General features: G+C 51.1%; 2 long non-coding RNA genes across 2 annotated transcripts in view; one reads left to right on the forward strand and one right to left on the reverse strand.

Moving 5' to 3' along the window:
• LOC148139810 (uncharacterized) overlaps window positions 1–12010 on the reverse strand; it is a 259572-nt gene extending 247562 nt beyond the window's left edge. The window contains exons 1-2 of the long non-coding RNA XR_015753511.1: window positions 11581–12010; window positions 11348–11463 (exon numbers count right to left, since the gene is read on the reverse strand). This is a non-coding gene — a long non-coding RNA (uncharacterized LOC148139810). The remainder of the gene's footprint in view (window positions 1–11347; window positions 11464–11580) is intronic.
• A 1965-nt stretch (window positions 12011–13975) lies between these two features.
• The window catches only part of LOC148139811 (uncharacterized), a 28204-nt gene continuing 15185 nt past the window's right edge, over window positions 13976–26994 (forward strand). The window contains exons 1-2 of the long non-coding RNA XR_015753371.1: window positions 13976–14033; window positions 23909–24015. This is a non-coding gene — a long non-coding RNA (uncharacterized LOC148139811). The remainder of the gene's footprint in view (window positions 14034–23908; window positions 24016–26994) is intronic.

Consider the following 26994-nt stretch of genomic DNA (forward strand, 5'->3'; position numbering starts at 1 on the left):
GGGACACACACTCACACACAGCGTGGGGACACACACACACACACAGCGTGGGACACACACACTCACACACAGCGTGGGGACACACACACACACACACAGCGTGGGGGACACACACACACACACACAGCGTGGGGACACACACACACGACACCACAGCGTGGGGACACACACACACACTCACAGCGTGGGGACACACACACACACACAGCGTGGGGACACACACACACACACAGCGTGGGGGGACACACACACACACAGCGTGGGGGGGGACACACACACACACAGCGTGGGGGGACACACACACACACACAGCGTGGGGGGACACACACACACACACAGCGTGGGGACACACACACACACACACAGCGTGGGGACACACACACACACACACACAGCGTGGGGACACACACACACACACACAGCGTGGGGACACACACACACACACACAGCGTGGGGGGGACACACACACACACACGTGGTGGGGACACACACACACACAGCGTGGGGGACACACACACACACACAGCGTGGGGGGGACACACACACACACACAGCGTGGGGGGGACACACACACACACACAGCGTGGGGGACACACACACACACACACAGCGTGGGGGGACACACACACACACACACAGCGTGGGGACACACACACACACACACGGACACACACACACAGCGTGGGGGACACACACAGCACACACACACAGCGTGGGGACACACACACACACACACAGGCGTGGGGGACACACACACACACACACAGCGTGGGGGGACACACACACCACACACAGCGTGGGGACACACACACACACACAGCGTGGGGGGACACACACACACACACACAGCGTGGGGGGACACACACACACACACACAGCGTGGGGGGACACACACACACACACACAGCGTGGGGGGACACACACACACACACAGCGTGGGGACACACACACACACACAGCGTGGGGACACACACACACACACACAGCGTGGGGGACACACACACACACACACAGCGTGGGGGGACACACACACACACACACAGCGTGGGGGACACACACACACACACACAGCGTGGGGGACCACACACACACACACAGCGTGGGGACACACACACACACACACACACAGCGTGGGGACACACACACACACCGGGGACACACACACACACAGCGTGGGGGACACACACACACACACACAGCGTGGGGACACACACACACACACAGCGTGGGGACACACACACACGACACACACACACAGCGTGGGGACACACACACACGACACACACACACACAGCGTGGGGACACACACAACACACACACACAGCGTGGGGACACACACACACACACAGCGTGGGGGACACACACACACACACAGCGTGGGGGACACACACACACACACACAGCGTGGGGACACACACACACACACACAGCGTGGGGGACACACACACAACACACAGCGTGGGGGGACACACACGACACACACACAGCGTGGGGGACACACACACACACACACAGCGTGGGGACACACACACACACAGCGTGGGGACACACACACACACACACAGCGTGGGGGACACACACACACACACAGCGTGGGGGACACACACACACACACACAGCGTGGGGGGACACACACACACACACAGCGTGGGGGGACACACACACACACACAGCGTGGGGGGACACACACACACACAGCAGCGTGGGGGGACACACACACACACGCAGCGTGGGGGGACACACACACACACACAGCGTGGGGGGACACACACACGACACACACAGCGTGGGGGACACACACACACACACACAGCGTGGGGACACACACACACACACACAGCGTGGGGACACACACACACACACACACAGCGTGGGGGACACACACACACACACACAGCGTGGGGACACACACACACACACACAGCGTGGGGACACACACACACACACACACAGCGTGGGGGGACACACACACACACACAGCGACACACACACACAGCGTGGGGGACACACACACACACACACGACAGCGTGGGGGGGACACACACACACACACAGCGTGGGGGGACACACACACACACACACAGCGTGGGGGGACACACACACACACACACAGCGTGGGGGACACACACACACACACACAGCGTGGGGACACACACACACACACACGCAGCGTGGGGACACACACACACACACAGCAGCGTGGGGGGACACACACACACACACAGCGTGGGGACACACACACACACACACAGCGTGGGGGGACACACACACACACACACAGCGTGGGGGACACACACACACACACGCAGCGTGGGGGGACACACACACACACACGCAGCGTGGGGGGACACACACACACACACGCAGCGTGGGGGGACACACACACACACACGCAGCGTGGGGGGACACACACACACACGCAGCGTGGGGGGACACACACACACACACGCAGCGTGGGGGACACACACACACACGCAGCGTGGGGGGACACACACACACACACGCAGCGTGGGGGGACACACACACACACGCAGCGTGGGGGGACACACACACACACACGCAGCGTGGGGGGACACACACACACACGCAGCGTGGGGGGACACACACACACACACGCAGCGTGGGGGGACACACACACACACGCAGCGTGGGGGGACACACACACACACGCAGCGTGGGGGGACACACACACACACGCAGCGTGGGGGGACACACACACACACGCAGCGTGGGGGGACACACACACACACGCAGCGTGGGGGGACACACACACACACGCAGCGTGGGGGGACACACACACACACGCAGCGTGGGGGGACACACACACACACGCAGCGTGGGGGGACACACACACACACGCAGCGTGGGGGGGACACACACACACACGCAGCGTGGGGGGACACACACACACACGCAGCGTGGGGGGACACACACACACACGCAGCGTGGGGGGACACACACACACACGCAGCGTGGGGGGACACACACACACACGCAGCGTGGGGGGACACACACACACACGCAGCGTGGGGGGACACACACACACACGCAGCGTGGGGGGACACACACACACACGCAGCGTGGGGGGACACACACACACACGCAGCGTGGGGGGACACACACACACACGCAGCGTGGGGGGACACACACACACACGCAGCGTGGGGGGACACACACACACACGCAGCGTGGGGGGACACACACACACACGCAGCGTGGGGGGACACACACACACACGCAGCGTGGGGGGACACACACACACACGCAGCGTGGGGGGACACACACACACACGCAGCGTGGGGGGACACACACACACACGCAGCGTGGGGGGACACACACACACACGCAGCGTGGGGGGACACACACACACACGCAGCGTGGGGGGACACACACACACACGCAGCGTGGGGGGACACACACACACACGCAGCGTGGGGGGACACACACACACACGCAGCGTGGGGGACACACACACACACGCAGCGTGGGGGGACACACACACACACGCAGCGTGGGGGACACACACACACACACGCAGCGTGGGGGGACACACACACACACACGCAGCGTGGGGGGACACACACACACACGCAGCGTGGGGGACACACACACACACACGCAGCGTGGGGGGACACACACACACACGCAGCGTGGGGGGACACACACACACACACGCAGCGTGGGGGACACACACACACACACGCAGCGTGGGGACACACACACACACGCAGCGTGGGGACACACACACACACGCAGCGTGGGGGGACACACACACACACGCAGCGTGGGGGGACACACACACACACGCAGCGTGGGGGACACACACACACACGCAGCGTGGGGGACACACACACACACACGCAGCGTGGGGGGACACACACACACACGCAGCGTGGGGGGACACACACACACACACGCAGCGTGGGGGGACACACACACACACGCAGCGTGGGGGACACACACACACACGCAGCGTGGGGGGACACACACACACACGCAGCGTGGGGGACACACACACACACGCAGCGTGGGGGACACACACACACACACGCAGCGTGGGGGGACACACACACACACACGCAGCGTGGGGGGACACACACACACACACGCAGCGTGGGGGACACACACACACACGCAGCGTGGGGGGACACACACACACACGCAGCGTGGGGGGACACACACACACACGCAGCGTGGGGGACACACACACACACACGCAGCGTGGGGGACACACACACACACACGCAGCGTGGGGGACACACACACACACACGCAGCGTGGGGACACACACACACACACGCAGCGTGGGACACACACACACACACGCAGCGTGGGACACACACACACACACGCAGCGTGGGGACACACACACACACACGCAGCGTGGGACACACACACACACACGCAGCGTGGGGACACACACACACACGCAGCGTGGGACACACACACACACACGCAGCGTGGGACACACACACACACACGCAGCGTGGGACACACACACACACACGCAGCGTGGGACACACACACACACACGCAGCGTGGGACACACACACACACACGCAGCGTGGGACACACACACACACACACGCAGCGTGGGACACACACACACACACGCAGCGTGGGGGACACACACACACACGCAGCGTGGGGGGACACACACACACACACGCAGCGTGGGGGACACACACACACACACGCAGCGTGGGGGACACACACACACACGCAGCGTGGGGGACACACACACACACGCAGCGTGGGGGACACACACACACACACGCAGCGTGGGGGACACACACACACACACGCAGCGTGGGGGGACACACACACACACGCAGCGTGGGGGGACACACACACACACGCAGCGTGGGGGACACACACACACACGCAGCGTGGGGGGACACACACACACACACGCAGCGTGGGGGGACACACACACACACGCAGCGTGGGGGGACACACACACACACGCAGCGTGGGGGGACACACACACACACGCAGCGTGGGGGGACACACACACACACGCAGCGTGGGGGACACACACACACACGCAGCGTGGGGGACACACACACACACGCAGCGTGGGGGGACACACACACACACGCAGCGTGGGGGGACACACACACACACGCAGCGTGGGGGACACACACACACACGCAGCGTGGGGGGACACACACACACACGCAGGCGTGGGGGGACACACACACACACACAGCGTGGGGGACACACACACACACACAGCGTGGGGACACACACACACACAGCGTGGGGACACACACACACACAGCGTGGGGACACACACACACACACAGCGTGGGGGACACACACACACACACAGCGTGGGGGACACACACACACACACAGCGTGGGGGACACACACACAGCGTGGGACACACACACAGCGTGGGGGACACACACACAACAGCGTGGGGGACACACACACACACACAGCGTGGGGACACACACACACACACAGCGTGGGGACACACACACACACACAGCGTGACACAGCGGGGACACACACACACACACACAGCGTGGGGACACACACACAGCGGGGACACACACACAGCGTGGGGACACACACACACACACAGCGTGGGGACACACACACACACAGCGTGGGGACACACACACACACAGCGTGGGGACACACACACACGACACACACACAGCGTGGGGACACACACACACACACACAGCGTGGGGGACACACACACACACACACAGCGTGGGGGACACACACACACACACACAGCGTGGGGACACACACACACACACACAGCGTGGGGGACACACACACACACACACACAGCGTGGGGACACACACACACACACAGCGTGGGGACACACACACACACACAGCGTGGGGACACACACACACACACACACAGCGTGGGGACACACACACACACAGCGACACCACACACACACACAGCGTGGGGGACACACACACACACACAGCGTGGGGACACACACACACACACACAGCGTGGGGGACACACACACACACACACAGCGTGGGGGACACACACACACACACACAGCGTGGGGGACACACACACACACACACACAGCGTGGGGACACACACACACACACACACAGCGTGGGACACACACACACACACAGCGTGGGGACACACACACACACACAGCGTGGGGGGACACACACCACACACAGCGTGGGGGGACACACACACACACACAGCGTGGGGGGACACACACACACACACAGCGTGGGGGACACACACACACACACAGCGTGGGGGACACACACACACACACAGCGTGGGGGACACACACACACACACAGCGTGGGGGACACACACACACACACAGCGTGGGGGACACACACACGACACACACAGCGTGGGGGGACACACACACACACACAGCGTGGGGGGGGACACACACACGACACACACACACAGCGTGGGGGGGACACACACACACACAGCGTGGGGGGGGACACACACACACACACAGCGTGGGGGGACACACACACACACACAGCGTGGGGGGGGACACACACACACACAGCGTGGGGGACACACACACACACACACAGCGTGGGGACACACACGACACACACACAGCGTGGGGACACACACACACACACACAGCGTGGGGGACACACACACACACACACAGCGTGGGGACACACACACACACACACAGCGTGGGGGACACACACACACACACACAGCGTGGGGACACACACACACACACACAGCGTGGGGACACACACACACACACACAGCGTGGGGGGACACACACACACACCACAGCGTGGGGGGACACACACACACACACACAGCGTGGGGGACACACACACACACAGCGTGGGGACACACACACACACACAGCGTGGGGGACACACACACACACACACAGCGTGACACACACACACACAGCGTGGGGGACACACACACACACACACAGCGTGGGGGACACACCACACACACACAAGCGTGGGGGGACACACACACACACACACACAGCGTGTGGGGACACACACACACACACACAGCGTGTGGGACACCACACACGACACACACACACCAGCGGTGGGGACACACACACACACACACACACGACACACACACAGCGGGGGGACACACACACACACACAGCGTGGGGGGACACACACACACACACAGCGTGGGGACACACACACACACACACACAGCGTGTGGGGACACACACACACACACACAGCGTGGGGGGACACACACACACACACAGCGTGGGGACACACACACACACACACACAGCGTGGGGACACACACACACACACACACAGCGTGGGGACACACACACACACACACACAGCGTGGGGACACACACACACACACACAGCGTGGGGGTGGACACACACACACACAGCGTGGGGGGGGACACACACACACACAGCGTGGGGGGGGACACACACACACACAGCGTGGGGGGGGACACACACACACACAGCGTGGGGGGGGACACACACACACACAGCGTGGGGGGGGACACACACACACACAGCGTGGGGGGGGGACACACACACACACAGCGTGGGGGGGGACACACACACACACAGCGTGGGGGGGGGACACACACACACACAGCGTGGGGGGGGACACACACACACACAGCGTGGGGGGGGGACACACACACACACAGCGTGGGGGGGGACACACACACACACAGCGTGGGGGGACACACACACACACACAGCGTGGGGGGGGACACACACACACACAGCGTGGGGGGGGACACACACACACACAGCGTGGGGGGGGACACACACACACACAGCGTGGGGGGGGACACACACACACACACAGCGTGGGGGGGACACACACACACACAGCGTGGGGGGGGACACACACACACACAGCGTGGGGGGGGACACACACACACACAGCGTGGGGGGGGACACACACACACACAGCGTGGGGGGGGACACACACACACACAGCGTGGGGGGGGACACACACACACACAGCGTGGGGGGGGACACACACACACACAGCGTGGGGGGGGACACACACACACACAGCGTGGGGGGGGACACACACACACACAGCGTGGGGGGGGACACACACACACACAGCGTGGGGGGGGGGACACACACACACAGCGTGGGGGGGGACACACACACACACAGCGTGGGGGGGGACACACACACACACAGCGTGGGGGGGGACACACACACACACAGCGTGGGGGGGGACACACACACACACAGCGTGGGGGGACACACACACACACAGCGTGGGGGGGGACACACACACACACAGCGTGGGGGGGGACACACACACACACAGCGTGGGGGGGGACACACACACACACAGCGTGGGGGGGGACACACACACACACAGCGAGGTTGAGACGTGATGGTACAGAGAACATTGAACGGAGAATTCACCACAAAGGTATACAGGAAAGCCACACACACAGACCAAGTCCTAAACTACGAAAGCAACCACCCCAACACACACAAAAGAAGTTGCATCAAGACACTGTTCAAAAGGGCCACAACATACTGCAGTACACCAGTACTGCAAAAAGAGGAAGAAGAACACCTATACAATGTATTCGCCAAAAATGGAACCCCCACAATTTCATTAGGGATTGTCTGTATGGATTTGCTAGATGACTGTCCTCTGATATTGATGAGGGCAGTGCAGATGATGTGGTTTATATGGAGTTCATTAAGATCTTTGATGAGGTCCCACACGGAAGGCTGGTCCAAAAGGCAAATTGGCTCCACAATTGGTGGAGGGTTGTTTTTGTGATTGAATGCCTTTGTCCAGCAGATGTACCACAGGGATCTGTGTTGGAACCATTGCTGGCTGTTACGTACATTAATAACTTGGATATCAAAGCAGAAGGAATCATTAGTAGGTTTGCAGATAACATGAAAGGTGAGGGCGTTGTGAGGGGGATGGACTCAGGCTACAGTCTGATATCGATCAGATGATAAACTGAGCAGAGTAATGGCAGACAGAGTTTACTTCTGATCACTATGAGGTAATGAACTGTGGGAAGTCTAATAAATGAATGATATACATCATGAATTGTAGGTCCTCCTGGAGTACTGAGGAACACAGGGATCTTGGTGGGCAAGTCCCTGGATGTCTGAAGGTGTCAGCACAGATTAGATTAGATTAGATTACATTACAGTGTGGAAACAGGCCCTTCGGCCCAACAAGTCCACACCGCCCCGCCGAAGCGCAACCCACCCATACCCTTACGTTTACCCCTTACCTAACACTACGGGCAATTTAGCATGGCCAATTCACCTGACCGGCACATCTTTGGACTGTGGGAGGAAACCGGAGCACCCGGAGGAAACCCACGCAGACACGGGGAGAACGTGCAAACTCCACACAGTTAGTAGTTCCCGCCTGAGGCGGGAATTGAACCCGGGTCTCTGGCGCTGTGAGGCAGCAGTGCTAACCACTGTGCCACCGTGCCACCCACACGGGTTGTGTGTGGAATGAACATCCCAAGGAAGGGGTGAACATGGGGACAATTACAATGTTCAAAAGACATTTGGATTAGAATAGGAATAGGAAAGGTTTGAAGGGATATGATCCAGGAACAGGCAGATGGGATGAGATCCGTTTTAGAGTATGGTTAGCGTTAACCGAACAGTGCGGTATGACTCTCTGACTATGATTATAATGTTGTGTCATTAATTAAGAAAGGCTGCAAGAGAAAGCCAGGGAACTACAGACTGATGAGCGAGACATCAGGGTGGGTCAGTTGTTGGAGGTCATTCTGAGAGGTAGGCCTTACATGTATTTGGAAAGATAAGGCCTGATTACGGACAGCCAGCATGGCTTTGTGCATGGGAAAACATGTCCCACAAACTTGACTGGAGTTTACTCAAGATGTGACCAAAAAGATAGACGAAGGCAGAGCAACAGACGTTGTTTCTGGCTTCCGCAAACCCTTGTTCAGGGTGTAGCATGACACATTGGTTAGTAACGGTAGATAACAAAGGATCAGGGAGAGCTTGCCAACTGGATACAAAATGGGAGAGGGTTGTTGTTCAGACTGGGGTCTCTGACCAGCAGTGTGCTATAAGGATTGGTGCTGGGACCACTATTGTGCACCATTTACATAAACAATCTGAGTAAAAAGATAGCAGTCCCTGTGAGTATGTTTGTGGATACCAAGATTAGTGGAAGAGTGGGCAGGGAATACAGTTATCGAAGGTGATGTTAATCAACTGGGCCAGGGGGCCAATGAACGAAAGATGAAATTTAATTCAGGTGTTGGATTTAGTTCAGACAAACCAGGGAGGACTAACACAGTTAATGGTTGGGCCCTGGACAGTGTTGTAGAAAAGGGAGAGACCAAGGGGTGCAGTTACATTGTTCCTTGGACTGGCATCACAGGTTGGCAGGGTGTTAAAAGCGGCAATTGGCACACTTGTCTTCATTGGTCAGAGCATTGAGTACATGAGTTGGAGATATTGGTAACACTGTCGTCTATATTTCTCCTGGGCAGAGGAGGCCAAGGGGTGACCTTCTAAAGGTTTATGAAACCATGTGGCGCCGAAGTAAGGTGAATTGCCAAGGGTAGGTGAGTCCATAGCAAGAGGCATAAACGTGAGGTGTGAGAGCAAGGATTTAAAGAGGGAGCTGAGGGGCAACATTATCCACAGAGAATGGTGCATAGACGGAATGGACGGCCAGAGGAAATGGTAAAAACAAGTACAATTACAACATGGAAAAGACACTTGGACAGGTACATGGAGAGGAGAAGATTTGAAAGGATATAGGTCAAATATAGGCAAACGCAACTCATTCCATTTAGGGAACCTTAGCCGAAGAGTCATGCCGCACAGAAACAGACCCTATGTCTCCAGTTATTCGAGGAGGAGACTATCGAGACAAGGCATGTTGTAGAGACTGAAGCAAGATACAGCGATAAGGATGGTCATCTAGACTGGAGGTTTCAAATATGTGAAATAAATGGTGAGAGGGGAGGAGATGACAGAGATAGGAACTGTTATAGGAGTTAGAATGATTGAAGACACTGGTCCTCAATACAAGCCATTGATACAGTGTTGGAGAGGGAATAGGGAACAGAAAGATCCCAGGCAGCATTACCACTTGGGAGGCCTGCTTTCCCCTCAGCTGTTCTGATGATCCCTAAGAAAGCACAGGCCTGAACTGATAACTGGGATCTCCCGATGCTGTCTCATTACTACAAAACTTGCAGCAGGCGTGGTGATTGAGCCTGGGGTGTGTCTGTACTGTGCTCCCCCTCCAGCACTTTCTCTATGTCATGTCTTGTTAGCTGATGGTTGGATCCCCCTTATTACTTTCTGCTCTGTGCACTGGAATGATCTTACCTGGCAGCAGGATTTATTGAAGACTCCCGACCTCCCTGTCTTTGTCTTTCTGGCTCACCAACCATTGTCCCAACCAGCAGTTGGCAAGTCTATTGAGTCAGGAACTCCATGAGTAGCTGTAGAAGGTACAGAAATAGGCAGAATGGGAAATTAGACTAATGCTTTGAGGGTTACACATATAGAATGGCACTGAGCCCACAGAGATCTGGAAAATCCCAATCTACATTCCTGACCTGTGCTGCCTCATCTCTCTGGAGTGGAGAATTCTGTTAGCTCATGATCTGGAGTAGCTTCAAGAGTGAGAGACACTGACAGAGGCAGCAATTAGGCCCACAGAGTGAGGGATACCACATGGAGAGGTACTGAGACACATCACCAGAGTGCCGGGTCAAACAGTTAGTGGGCGGCACGGTGGTTAGCACTACTGCCTCACAGCGCAGCACTGCCTGAGCCGGGTTCAATTCCCGCCTCAGGCGACTGACTGTGTGGAGTTTGCACGTTCTCCCTGTGTCTGCGTGGGTTTCCTCCAGGTGCTCCGGTTTCCTCCCACAGTCCAAAGATATGCAGGTCAGGTGAATTGACCATGCTAAATTGCCCGTACTGTTAGTTAAGGGGTAAATGTAGGTGTATGGGTGGGTTGCGCTTCGGTGGGACGGTGTGGACTTGTTGGCCGAAGGGCCTGTTTCCACACTGTAAGTAATCTAATTGTGCAGGAAGAAAGGGTTTTGATTCATGTTGCACTGGGATATACAAACCGTGAGCAGGCGAAGTGATGGCCTAGTGGCATTATTGTGTGACAATTTATCCAGAAACTCAGCAAGTGTTCTCTGGGCACAGGTCCAAATCCCACCATTGCAAATGATTGAATGTGAATTAAATGCTTCAAAAACGATGTAATTAAAAACCTGTAAGTGAGTATTAAACAATTGCTGATGTTAAGAAAAATCCATCGGGTGCATTCCTGTCTTTAGTGAAGTAATCTAAGATGGGACTGGGGTATCACAGGTATTACAGAAACAACAGCTGAGGGAGGGACAGGACAGGCAGCTCAATGTCCCAGAGGACAGATGCTGCAGGAAGGACAGAAGGGGAGCTGAGAGAGGAGGAGAGCTGCTGGTTCTGATTGGGTGAACCATCCCAGCAGGACTGAGAGAGGATATTCCTGCGGGAGCGCCCAGTGACGCTGTGTCCGTGGAATTAATCAATAACAATGGGTCTTCCCTTTCCTCTGATTGTTCTACAGACCCCGAGAGCCCCGCCCTCCTGCACCTTGACCTTCTCAAGATGGCGGCCCTCAGGCCCGCGCTCCCTCTTCCCTCAAACAAATGGCGGCCGTGACCCTGGGCCGCTTCCCTGATCAGAGACCGCCACCTCTTTACCCGGGCCTGGAGGGTGTTTTTCGAGTTATTTTTAACCTGTATCCAGGACTTGTGAAATCTCTCTGCTCCTTTCTCCCAGCGAGGCTCCCGCAAACTGGCTCTGAAGCCGATCGCAGCCGCTGCCGGAGAAAGCGGCTCCATGTCTCTATGTAATGATCAATGTGACACTGCGCATGCTCCACATAGAAACCAAACTGCGCGTGCGTCTGAGATTATCGGTGAGTCTATAGAGAATATTCATATCTGCAAAGGATCATGGGTGAAGTCATGAACAATTGCTCTGTCGAGATACAGTCATTGAGATGATTAGTATGAAAATAGATTGTTCGGTCCAACTTAACCAGACTGGCCAGGTATGTAAATTACCAATCGTTCTGGGAGTTTGAAAATAAGTTTCTTACTCGAGTTGTGTAAACCGACCTGTGAATTACTCTCAGCTCGTCCCCCACACTATTGCAAAATCACCCGTGTTTATCTAAGGGTTGTTTAAATCTCCCTAATGTAGGTTATCAGATTTACGTCTCAACTATTTCTTTAAAATCTCACATTGATTCATGGGAGTGGTTTATTGCTCCACAATGTAGTGAGAATGATCAATCCTGCAAAACAGTTTGCTTTCTGACCAATCCTGAAGCGTTCACTCCCCGAGAATGCTTTGGCCCCTGCCTGCCCCTCTTCCGCGGTTATGTTAGAGCCCGGGTGTCCTTGGAGAAGGAGCACGCGGTGTCCACCAACACCCTGGAGTTGTTCAGGGAGAGGTGGGCGCCGCAGGGAGTGGAGTGCATCATTTCTCCCTCCAACTCTATTTTGATTTAGTCCCTACCCTCCCCTTCACTGTTTTGATCACACAGCACTGCCCTTTGATGTGAAGGGCAGTGCTTGTCACTGGCCACCCGGGTGTTTTCCTATCTTCCTGGTGGTGGAAATTGAATAAAGATTGGTGCACTTTGTGTCTTTCACTGTGTCTCACACCTGCACACACACACCATGGGTGCTGGGGATAAAATAAGCACTACCGCACTTAGGTGGTAGTGTGGGGTTAAAAAAGAAAAAAAAAAAGAGAAAAAAAAGAAGAAAAAAAAAGAAAAAAAAGAAATGCTTTGGCCCCGCTCCTCACTCACTCTGGTTAGACGACCGGCCGCCGCTCGGTCCTCCTGTTCCGCCCCTTCCTCCCAATTGCGGAGTTGATTCAGGCGCGACTCAGCAGGCTAAGGGACAAGGGAAGTCAGAGTCGATGCCTTGTGATGTGGTGAAAATATCCCGAAACTTGGATCGAGAGGCCTGAGTTCATTCCACAGCTTGTGCAGGTGTGTGTAATAACAACTTTATTAAGAAAAAAACAAGGAAAGGCAGGAACAAAGTAAAAACAATAGAACATGCAAACAATGTGGTGGGGCTTCTGGATCAGTGGTGCTGGAAGAGCACAGCAATTCAGGCAGCATCCGAGGACAGGCAAAATCGACGTTTCGGGCAAAAGCCCTTCATCAGGAATAAAGGCAGAGAGCCTGAAGCGTAGAGAGATAAACTAGAGGAGGGTGGGGGTGGGGATAGAGTAACATAGAGTACAATAGGTCAGTGGGGAAGGAGATGAAGGTGATAGGTCAAGGAGGAGAGGGTGGAGTGGATAGGTGGAAAAGGAGTTGGGCAGGTCGGACAAGTCCGGATAAGTCAAGGGGATCATGTTGCTGGAGGTTAGAAACTAGGATGAGGTGGGGGAAGGAGAAATGAGGAAGCTGTTGAAATCCACATTGATGCCCTGGGGTTGAAGTGTTCCGAGGCGGAAGATGAGGCGTTCTTCTTCCATGCGTCTGGTGGTGAGGGAGCGGCAGTGGAGGAGGCCCAGCACCTCCATATCCTCGGCAGAGTGGGAGGGGGAGTTGAAATGTTGGGCCACGGGGCGGTTTGGTTGATTGGTGCGGGTGTCTTGGGGATATTCCCTAAAGTGCTCTGCTCGGAGGCGCCCAGTCTCCCCAATGTAGAGGAGACCGCATCGGGAGCAACGGATACAATAAATGATATTAGTGGATGTGCAGGTAAAACTTTGATGGATGTGGAAGGTTCCTTTAGGGCCTTGGATGGAGGTGAGGGAGGAGGTGTAGGCACAGGTTTTACAGTTCCCGCGGTGGCAGGGGAAAGTGCCAGGATGGGAGGGTGGGTCGTAGGGGTACGTGGACCTGACCAGGTAGTCACGGAGGGAATGGTCTTTGCGGAAGGCGGAGAGGGGTGGGGAGGGAAATATATCCCTGGTGGTGGGGTCTGTTTGGAGGTGGTGGAAATGTCGGCGGATGATTTGGTTTATGCGAAGGTTGGTAAGGTGGAAGGTGAGCATCAGGGGCGTTCTGTCCTTGTTGCGGTTCGAGAGGTTGGGTCTGAGGGTGGAGGTGCGGGATGTGGACGAGATGCATTGGAGGGCATCTTTAACCACGTGGGAAGGGAAATTGCGGTCTCTAAAGAAGGAGGCCATCGGGTGTGTTCTGTGGTGGAACTGCTCCTCCTGGGAGCAGATACGGCGGAGGCGGAGGAATTGGAAATACGGGATGGCATTTTTGCAAGAGGTAGGGTGGGAAGAGGTGTAATCCAGGTAGCTGTGGGAGTCGGTGGGTTTGTAGAAAATGTCAGTGTCAAGTCGGTCGTCACTGATGGAGATGGAGAGGTCCAGGAAGGGGAGGGAGGTGTCAGAGATGGTCCAGGTAAATTTAAGGTCAGGGTGGAATGTGTTGGTGAAGTTGATGAATTGCTCAACCTCCTCGCGGGAGCACGAGGTGGCGCCAATGCAGTCATCAACGTAGCGGAGGAAGAGGTGGGGAGTGGTGCAGGTGTAATTACGGAAGATCGAATGTTCTACGTAGCCAACAAAGAGACAGGCATAGCTGGGGCCCATACATGTGCCCATGGCTACCCCTTTGGTCTGGAGGAAGTGGGAGGATTCAAAGGAGAAATTGTTAAGGGTGAGGACCAGTTTGGCCAAACGAATGAGCGTGTCGGTGGAAGGGTACTGTTGGGGATGTCGGGAGAGGAAAAAAACAGAGGGCTTGGAGGCCCTGGTCATGGCGGATGGAGGTTTAGAGGGATTGGATATCCATGGTGAAGATGAGGCGTTGGGGGCCGGGGAAACAGAAGTCTTGGAGGAGGTGGAGGGCGTGGGTGGTGTCTTGAACGTATGTGGGGAATTCCTGGACTGGGGGGATAGGACAGTGTCATGGTAGGTAGAGATGAGTTCAGTGGGGCAGGAGCATGCTGAGACAATGGGTCGGCCAGGGTGGTCAGGCTTGTGGATCTTGGGAAGGAGGTAGAACCGGGCAGTGCAGGGTTCCCGGACTATGAGGTTGGAAGCTGTGGGTGGGAGATCTCCTGAGGTGTTGAGGTTCTGTATGGTCTGGGAGATGATGGTTTGGTGATGGGGGGTGGGGTCATGGTCAAGAGGGCAGTAGGAAGATGTGTCCTCGAGTTGGCGTTTGGCTTCAGCGGTGTAGAGGTCAGTGCGCCAGACTACCACTGCGCCCCCTTTATCTGCTGCCGAAATGGTGAGGTTGGGATTGGAGCAGAGGGATTGCAGGGCTGCGCGTTGTGAGGGTGAGTGGTTGGAGTGGGGGAGGGGGGTAGACAGGTTGAGGTGGTTAATCCCCGGCGGCAGTTGGAAATGAAGAGGTCGAGGGCAGGTAATAGGCCAGCGCGGGGTGTCCAGGTGGATGCAGTGTGTTGAAGGTGGGCGAAGGGGTCCTCGGAAGGTGGGCAGGAGTCCTGATTGTGAAAGTAAGCTCAGAGACGGAGGCAACGGAAGAATTGTTTGACGTCACGGCGTGTATTAAATTCATTGATGCGTGGACGGAGGGGGATGAAGGTGAGGCCTTTGCTGAGAACTGATCGTTTGTCCTCAGTGAGGGGAAGGTCTGGAGGGATGGTGAAAACTCGGCGGAGCTGGGAGCTGGTGTGGGTGTGGAGCTGCGAGTGGGGGTGGAGCCTGTAACTGGAGTGGGGGGAATGGAGGTGGAGTCATGAGCAGGGTTCCACCCCCATTCCCCCCACGATGACGTCATCATCCTAGGAAAAATACTTCCATTGTCTACCTTTCTAATCCTTTGATCACCTTGTATGTCTCTATCAAATCCCCTCTAGCCTTATTCTTGCCAATGAGAAGAGTTTCAAGTCTCTCAGCCTTTCCTCACAAGACCTTCTGTCCAGACCAGGCAACGTTCTGGTAAATCTCCTCTGCACCTTTTCCAATGTTTCCAGATCCTTCCGGAAATATGGGCACCAGAACTGAACACAATATTCCAAGTGTGGCTGCACCAGTGTTTTGTATAGTTGCAGTATGGTATTTCAACTTCGGAACTCAATCCCTCCATGAATGAAACCTAACACACCATATGCCTTCTTAACAGCACTATCAAACTAGGTGGCAACTTTCAGGGATCTATGTACATGGACTCAATGATCCCTCTGCACACCACACTACCAAGAATTTTTCCATTGACCCAGTATTCAGCCTTCCTGTTATTCTTCTCAAAGTGCATCACCTCACATTTAGTTGCATTGAACTCTATTTGCCACCTCTCAGCCCAATTCTGCAGTTTATCCAAGTCCCCTTGCAACCTGTAACATTCTTCCACACTGTCCAATACTACACTGACTTTAGTGTCGTCTGCAAATTTCCTAATCCATTCACGTATACCTGCAGTCGTCCCAAAACAGATCCTGGTGGCACGTGACTAGTAACTGGACTCCAGGCTGAATATTTTCCATCAACCACCACTTGCTGCCTTCTTTCAGAAAGCAAGTTTCTAATCCAAACTGCTAAATCACTCTCAATTCTATGCCTCTGCATTTTCTCCACAGCCTACCATATGGAACCTTGTCAAAGACTTTACTTTTGTCCATGTGTACCACGTCAAATGCCCTACCCTAATCTACAAGCTTGGTGACCTTCTCAAAAAACTCCATGAGGTTTGTGAGACATGACCTGCCCTTGACAAAACCAAGTTGACTATCTGAAATCAAATTGATGTTTGCCAGATGATTATAAATCTTATCTCTTATAATTGTTTCCAAAACCTTTGCTACAACAGAAGTAAGGCTCACTGGTCTATAATTACCTGGGTCATCTCTACTGCCCTTCTTGAACAAGGCCACAACATTTGCAATTTTCCAGTGCTCTGGTACCAAATCTCCAGACAATGACAACTCAAGTATCCAAGCCAAAGGCTATGCTACCTTCTCCCTAGCTTCCCAGAGAATCCTCGGATAAATCCCATCCAGCCCAGAGGACTTGTCTATTTTCACTCCTTCCAGCATTGATAACACCTGTTCATAACTAACCTTGATAATTTCTAGTCTAATATCTCATACCTCATTCTCCTCCTCTACAATATTCTCCTTTTCCTGAGTGAAAACCGATGAGAAATGTTAATTTAGCATCTCTCCGATCTCCTCAGGGTCAACACTCATCTTCCTATTCTGTCTGTGATTGGCCCTATTCCTACACTAATCATCTTTTTATTCCTCACATACCTATAGAAAGCTTTAGGGTTCTCTTTTATTCTATTTGTTAAAGACTGCTCGTGTCCTCTCTTTGCTCTTTTTAACTCTCTCTTTAAATCCTTCTTATCTGATCTGTAATTCTCCATCGCCTCATCTGAACCATCTTGCCTCATCAACACCTAAGCCTCCTTCTTCTTTGTAACAGGAGATGCAGTTTCTGCAGTAAACCAAGGTTCCCTTACCTTATCACTTCCTCCTGCCTGACAGGGACATACCTATCAAGGACACGCAATATCTGTTCCTTAAACCAGCTCCACATTTCCATTGTCTGCATCCCCTGCATTTTTCTACCCCATTCTGTGCATCTAATTCTTGCCTAATAGCATTATAATTGCCCTTGCTCCATCAATAACTCTTGACCTGTGGCATGTACTTATTCCTTTCTATCGCTAAACTAAACTTAACTGAATTATGGTCACTCTCTCCAAAGTGCTCACCTACAACTAAATCAAACACCTAGTCTGGTTCATTACCAAGGACCAGATCCAATGTGGCCTCCCCTCTTGTCGGCCCTTCAACATACTGTGTCAGGAAACACTCCTGTACACATTGGATAAAAACCGATTCATCCAACGTATTAGAGTTATAGCATTTCCAGTCAATTTTGGGGAAGTTAAAGTCCCCCATAATGACCACCCTGTTACTTTCACTCGTATCCAGAATAATTTTGTTAATCCTCTCTTCCACCTCCCTGGCACTCTGTGGAGGCCTATTAAAATAAAAACTCCAAGCAGTGTGACCTCTCCTTTTCTGTTTCTAACCACAGCCCACACTACCTCAGGAGACTAGTCCTCATCAAAAGTTCTCTCAGCCACCGTTATACTCTCCTCGACTTACGTGACATGCATGGACCCATTGTAGTGCTTCAAACTCCATGAGGCAGACAACTCAGTCTGGAACCTCCTCTGTCCTTAAGACCTTATGCACTGCCTGTGCTCCTCCATTTCCCCTTTGCATGTTCCCTTTCCAACCCACCCCACCTGCTTCACTCCACGAATGGGGCTGTCAAGGGCAGAAGTCTGTGGAATACCCTCCCTAACCTTCTCTATCCTCCTTTAAGATGTATTTTAAAATCATTCTCTTTAATCAACATTTTGATCATCCATGAAGCACCTTAGGAGATTTGCCATTGTGAAAGATTCCATACAAAGCAAGTAGTTGTTATTGCTGTACATTAGGAGAAACCGGAATGATGCATTCAAAATTCTAACAAGAAAGTCACTGACAGGTGTAGTGTGCAGGCCACCAAATAATATCACATTGGGATGGGCAATAAACAAAGAAATAACTATTGCCTGTAAAAATGGTATGGCTATTACCATGGGTGATTTTAATCTACATGTAGATTGATCAAACCAGCTCAGTCAGGGTAGCCTTGAGTTTATTAAGTGTATCCATGATAGTTTTCTTAAACAGTATGAAATGGAACTGACAAGAGAGCAATCTATCCAGAATCTGGCCCTGTGCAATGAGACAGGAATAATTAATGACCTCAGAGTTAGGGATCCTCTTGAAAGAAGTGATCACTGTATGGTTGAATTTAGAATACATATGGAGAGTGTGAAGATAAAATCTAATACCTGGGTCCTGTGCTTCAACACAGGGAACTACAATAGAATGAGGGAGAACCTGGATAAAGTAGACTGGAAACAAAGATTTTATGGTGGGACAGTTGATGAGCAGTGGAAAATTTTCAAAGGCACTTTACAAAGTGCTCAGCAATGATATATTTCAGTGAAAAGGAAGGACTGTGAGAAAAGGCATACTCTGCGATGGGTATCGAAGGAAAGCGATCAAATTGAAAGAGAAGGCATGCAAAGTGGCCAAAAACAGCCTGAAACTAGAACTGGGGAAACTTTAAAGGTCAACAGAAAGCCACAGAAGAGCTATAAAGAAACGTAAGATAGAACATGAGAAAAATAAACTAGCACAGACTATAAAGACAGATAGCAAAATTTTATATTGAATGAGAAAAGAGTGGCTAAAGTAAATGTTGATCCTTTGGAAAATGAGAAGGAACATTTAATTATGGGATATCACAGTGGAGGAAACAAATATCTTGCCAATAATTAGCAAAGAGACAAAGATAGGTGAGGATTTGGAAACTATCATTATTACGGAACAGCTAGTGTTGGACTGTTGGAGTTGATTGAGCGAATGACAGAAAAGTCTTCTGACCCTGATGGAATGCATCCCAGGGTACTAAAGGAGATGTCAGGAGAAATAGCAAATGCACTGGCAGTAATTTTCCAAAATTCACTGGACTCTGTGGCAGTCCCAGCAGATTGGAAAGCAGCAAAAGTGATGCCACGTTTTTAAAAAGGAGGTGGACAAAAGGTGGGGAATTATACACAAGTTATCTTATTCTCTGTAGTGGGAAAGATGCTTGGGTCTATTATCAAGGAAGAAATAGCAGGGAATCTTAATAGAAATGGTCCCATTGGACAGACAGAGCATGGGTTCATGTAGGGCAGGTCATGCTTCACAAATCTTTTGGAATTCTATGAAGACATTTCGAGCAAGGTGGACAACGGGGACCCAGTGTACCCGGATTTCCAAAAGGCCTTCAACAATTGCTGTACAAGAGGCTGTTGCATAATATAAAGGTGCATGGCATTAGGAGTAGAGTATTAGCATGGATAGAAGATTGGTTGACTAACGGGAAGCAAAGTGTGGGGATAAGTGAGTACTATTCTGGCTGGCAATCAGTGACTAATAGTGTACCTCAGGGATCAGTGTTGGGACTGCGATTATTTAGAATTGATACAGATGATTTGGAGTTGGTGACCACATGTAGGGTGTCAAAGTTTGCATATGACACTAAGATGAGTAGCAGAACAAAGTGTGCGGAGGACTGTGAAACTTTGCAGAGGAACATAAATATATTGAGTGAGTGGGCAATGGTCTGGCATTTGGAATAGAATGTTCATAAATGTAAAGTCCTACTGTTTGGTTGGTTGGATTATTACATGATTTTTAAAAAGTTGCATCATTTGCTATGCAGGGGCACCTGAAGGTTGGTCACCAGGTACAACAATCAATTCAGAAAGCAAATGGAATTTTGGCCTTCATTGCTGAAGGGATTGTGTTTAAAAGCAGAGGTTATGTTCCAGCTGTATTGGGTGCTGGTGAGGCCACATCTGGAGTACTGCATGCAGTTTCTGTCTCCTTCCTTGCTCAAGGATGTACCGGCACTAGAGGGGGTGCAGAGGAAGTTAACTAGGTTGATTCCAGAGTTGAGGGGGTTGGCTTAACAGAGACTGAGTAGATTGGGATTATATTCATTGGAAATCAGAAGAATGGGAAACATACAAAATAATGAATGGAATGGATAAAATAGAAGTAGAGAGAATGTTTCCACTGGCAGATGAAGCCAGGACAAGAGGGCATCACCTCTAGATTACAGGCAGCAAATTTAGGACTGAATTGAGAAGGGACTTCTTGATCTCTATGGAATTCATTGCCCAGGGAAGTAGTTGATGCTCGTTCAGTGAACGTTTTTAAAGCTAAGGTAAGTTCTTTTTAAAGAAATAACTAATTAATTAAGGGATATGGTGAGAAGGTTGGTAAATGGTTCTGCGCCCACGAAATGATCAGCCATGATCTTAATGAATGGCAGAGCAAGCTCAAAGGGCAGGACGGCCTTCTCCTGTTCCTAGTTCTTTTGTTGTTATATTTTGCATTCCTCCCGCACTCTTGACTTTCAGGTGCTGGTGTTGGATTAGGATGGACAAAATTAAACTTCACAGAACACCAGGTTATAGTCCAACAGGTTTATTTGGAAGCACTCGCTTTGCAGCTTCTGCATCAGGTGGTTGTGTGATTTTTAAGTTTTTGTCTCACTCTTGTAACTGATAAACAGCAACAAAAGCCATGAAGCAGTGCGCATGCTCCAGGTAACAATGGGCCCCTGGTGGTTGATGTCAGTGGAAGACCAATGGAAAGGCAGGGGCAGAGCTGGAGGACCTGGCGGGGCCTTTGGTCCTCCGACCAATCAGAGTAAATGAGGGACGGGGCTAGACTATACCATGTGATCATCCTCATGGTGGGCGCGGATGTGCGGGACGTGTGGATGGAGAGCTGTTGGTAAGGAAAGAAATAAACAGCAGAAAGTTGGACAGAAATGGTGTTGGTATGGGCTGAGAGGTTTTACAAACATTTGGTGCACATCGGAAAATACAAATTTGAAACTTACAGTCCCGTTTTTGCAGTAAACTGGAAAATAACCTGATCGTGTGATCGCCGCCATCATTATTCGGGGCAAAGATTCACTGGACACATGCGCGGCCGCCAGCTTTGTTGGGGGCAAAGTTCAGAGGTGTGTATGTGCAGCCCTCCCTGGTAGAGAGTCATAGGGCAGGATTTACACAGAGCACATTCAAACCCAGAGAAATGGATTTTTTTTCTGGATTTGTTTCTTCATCCATTTAAATGATTTGGATGTGAATAGAGCCGGTACGGTTCGTAAGTTTGCAGATGACACCAAAATTGGAGGTATTGTGGACAGTGATAAAGGTTGTCTCAGAATACAATGGGATATTGAACAGATGGGCCAATGGGCTGCGGAGTGGCAGATAGGGTTTAATTTAGATAAATGTGAGGTGCTGCATTTTAGAAAAGCAAATCAGAGCAGGACTCACACTGAATTGTAAGGTCTTGGAGAGTCTTGATGAACAAAGAGACCTTGGAATGCAGGTTCATAGCTCCTTGAAAGTAGAGTCACAGGTAGATAGGATAGTGAAGAAATTGTTTGGGATTCTTCCCTTCGTTGGTTAGAGCATTGAGTAAAGGAGCTGTACAGGACATTGGTTAGGCCACTTTTGGAATATTGTGTGCAATTCTGGTCTCCCTCTTATCAGAAAGAGGCACTGAAACATGGAAGGTTTGAGAATTGATTGTTTAAGGATGTTGCCAGGGTTGGAGGATTTGTGTTGCAGGGAGAGGCATAATAGGCTGGGGCCATTTTCCCTGGAGTGTCATAGGCTGAGGTGTGATGTTGAAGAGGTTTATAAAATTGTGAGGGGCATGGATAGTGTAAATAGACAAGGTCTTTACCCTGGGGTGGTGGAGCCCAGAACTAGAAGATATAGGTTTAGGGTGAGAGGGGAAAATTCAAAAGGAGCCTAAAGGGCAACCAAAATTGTAACATTTAAAAGGCATTTGAATAGGAAGGGTTCAGAGGGATGTCGGTCAAGTGCTGGCAAATGGGAATAGTTTAGGTTAGAATATCTGGTTTGCATAGATGGGTTGTACTGAAGAGTCTGTTTTTGTGCTAGACATCTCTGACTGTGGGATCATAAAAGTGAACACTGCTCTGATTCACCTCTGGGCTCCTTGATGTCCACTTGTTCATTATCTAGCTTCCTCAGTCTCACATGAATGTATTTTTGCCATGTTTAGTATTTTACTACCATGTTCACAGACCTTTTTGTAAATGGATTGTCCACTGCTGCCTGACTCCTAACCGTATTCTGCTCCATTATCAGGTTATTTTTTCCACAATATCTTTGACAGTCAAGAATTCTTTTTTCCAATAGTGAGTGGATTTTTCTTCCATTTCTGACAGTCAAATTCTGCACCATTTTAATTCCCTATAATTCATATTGCACTCCCTGAAACATCATGTGTATTTCTCCTTCCACAGATACCAGTGATCATTGCCAAAGCCATTTTGCCTGTGGAGAGGGTGATGTTTGACTTCCTTGTACATCTGCAGTTTGAATGGTGAAGGCGGTCCCACAATGTGGTTGGGTAAGAGACATTACAGATTATTCACTCAGCGGTAGTGAAAAGTAGAAGATATCTGTACAAATCAACATGTTTTTAGTTTCACAAAAATATTGAGAACTTTTGACATAAGGCCACAGCTGGAGAATATTATGTCCGGTGACCAAAACCATTGCCAAATAAGCAATTTTTTCAGGAATGTCTTAAAGGAAGAAAACAGATCTTGGAGGGTGGGAATTCCAAACCGTGTTGCCTTGGAATCTATAGAAACAGTCACACAGCTGAACTCAAAAATAAACACATCATTGGAAGTCTAAACTAAAATGAGTTATTGAGATATGAAAGGGTGTGTGGTGCAGGAAGATAGGAATGATTACAGCCAGGAATTAAGTCAAGGGTGTGAAAGTAAATTGCTGTTGCTTGTAAATGGGAGCCTTTTGATGGATCAGCAAGTTCTCGTACAAGTGAACACTTGGGCGGTAGAGTTTTCAATATTCTGGAGATTATAGGGAGGGTGATTGTGGGATGCTGGCCAGGAGTGGGTTTAGATAACGAAATCTAGAGTTAACAAAATGAATGAATGAATGAGAGTTTCAGTAAATGAGCTGAGACTGTGGTGAGGTCAGGTGATATCACTGAAGTCGAAATATGGTCTTGGAGTGGGACTGGGCTCTGGAATTCAGCTGTTTGTCAGTTTGTGAATCAAGTCTGTAACAAGATCAGGAACTGAGTGGCCCTGGCAGAATCCAAACTGGGTGTCACAGAAGGTTATTGCTGAGCAGCTGCGTGACAACACTGTTGATGACACCTTCCATCACTTCACTGCTGAGCGAGTGTCAGCTGATGGAGGGAAATTGGCTGGGTTGGCTCTGTCCTGCGTTTTTGTGTTGAACATCCCTGGGAAATGTTCCACAATGTCAGTACGTGCCAGTGCTGGACTTGTCTTGGTGGGCAGCAATTTCTGGAGCACAGCCATCAGTATTATTGCCACAATGTTGGTAGGGCTGACAGCCTTTACACTACTTCTCCATTTCTTGATCTGATTTGAAATAAGTTTTCAACCAAGTTGATTCACGTCTGTGATGTCAAGGATCAATGTAGAAGGCTCATCCACTTGGCACTGCTGGCTGAAGATTGCTGCAAATGCTGTTGTCTTATCTGTTGCATGGATGTGTGAGGCCCCTCCATCAGTAAGGGTGGGGATATCTGTGATGCTTCCTGCAGTGAGTTGTTTAATTGTCCATCACCATTCCTGACTAGGTGTGGCAGAACTGCAGTGCTCAGATCTGATCCATTGGTTGTTGGATCACATAGTTCTATTTGGTGTTGCTTGCGCTGTTTGGCATGTAGGTTGGGTAACTTCACCAGGTTGGCACCACATTTTTAGGTATGCCTGGTATTGCTCCTGGCATGCCCTGCGGAACTCTCCATTGAACTAGGGTTGATCCCCCTGGCTTGATGTTAATGGTTGAATGGGGAATATACCAGGCCATGAGATTTCAGATTGGGCTGGAGTACAGTTCTGCTGCTGTTTTGGCCCACAGTGAGACAGAAGTTGCAGGGTCAAGAGGACTGATTGTGTTGTTGTATTTTCCAGTGCATTGGTAGATGTAATGTGGTCCATCCAGTTTCATTCCTTTGTTGAGACTGTGCAGTGACTAATACAATGAGTGATTTGATGGGCCACTGTCAGGAATGCAACTTTTTAAAAAAAGGTTTTGTGATTTACACATGAAAGAAGTGAAACTATCATGGTATTCGAACAGATGAAAGACTCAACAGACAATCGAGGTATTTTTCAATGGATAATTTCAGTTACATCACACTAAATTTTTGCTATAAATTCCGTGCCTTAGAATTATGCCCTCCACAATCACCTGATGAAGGAGCGGTGCTCCGAAAGCTAGTGTGCTTCCAATGAAACCTGTTGGACTATAACCTGGTGTTGTGTGATTAGTAACTGAGAATATTACAGCATGACTAACAGGGCTGCATGTAAACAGTCTCAGTCCAGTTAATCAATACATTCGGAAGGATTTCCTCCAAGTTTGATGAAGCAATATTCGTCAAAACCGTCAACTTCAACCTGCAATGTTGTTATTGACCAAAACTTCAGGCTGACACAAAGCTCCCCACCCCACTGCAATGTGGTAACTGGGCCCGGGCCAGGAACTGGAACTGGGACATTTGTGGACTGTGATCTCAAAGGAAGCGAGCAAACACAATTCTGACAGATTAGTCCTCAAAGATGAGTAGCAAGTTTGAGACAAGCAGGTGGTATGCCGCCTTGCACTTAGCTTAATTGCATTTCTTATTTACAGTCGTGTTTTGCAAAGTGTAAAGAACTATGTGTTTTTTTTTCATGGTTGGGGAGTTTTATTCTAGTTGATCACAGTTGCCCCCTCTCGCTCCCCAAGTCAAATCATAGGATCGATAACAAAACAATAAACTGCAGGTGCTGGAGATCTGAACCCCAGAAACAAAGTGATGGAGAAACTCAGCAGTTCTGAGGGCATCGGTGAAGAGAAAAATAATGTTACATTTCAATTTCAGTGACTCTTCGTCTGAACGAACAAATGGTCATGAGACTTGGAGCTTACAATGTTTTATTTCCCTCAGAAATGCTGCTGGACCTGCGGTTCTCCAGCACTGTGCTTTCTATATTGAACTTTAGTATTTTTCCGATCTGTTTTGTAAATAATCTCCAAAAGTGAAAGGTAAATATGAGCATAGTTTCCACACTTGAGTTACACAGCACGTCTCAGTTTAAAAACAAGATTTAACTCAAAATAATATTCCATCTCAAAATTAGAGGAGAAAGTGAGGACTGCAGATGCTGGAGATCTGAGCTGAAAATGTGTTGCTGAAAAAGCGCAGCAGGTCAGGCAGCATCCAAGGAACAGGAGAATCGACGTTTCGGGCAGCGAAAAACTCATTTACAAAGGGTCTATAAAAGTAATAATACAGTAATAAACAGACCAAAAATACACCCATGGTTCGAGA

This window comes from Chiloscyllium plagiosum, unplaced genomic scaffold (assembly GCF_037043375.1).
Source record: "Chiloscyllium plagiosum isolate Xiang-an unplaced genomic scaffold, Cpla_swu_hap1 HiC_scaffold_37, whole genome shotgun sequence".
Classification (NCBI taxonomy): Eukaryota; Metazoa; Chordata; class Chondrichthyes; order Orectolobiformes; family Hemiscylliidae; genus Chiloscyllium; species Chiloscyllium plagiosum.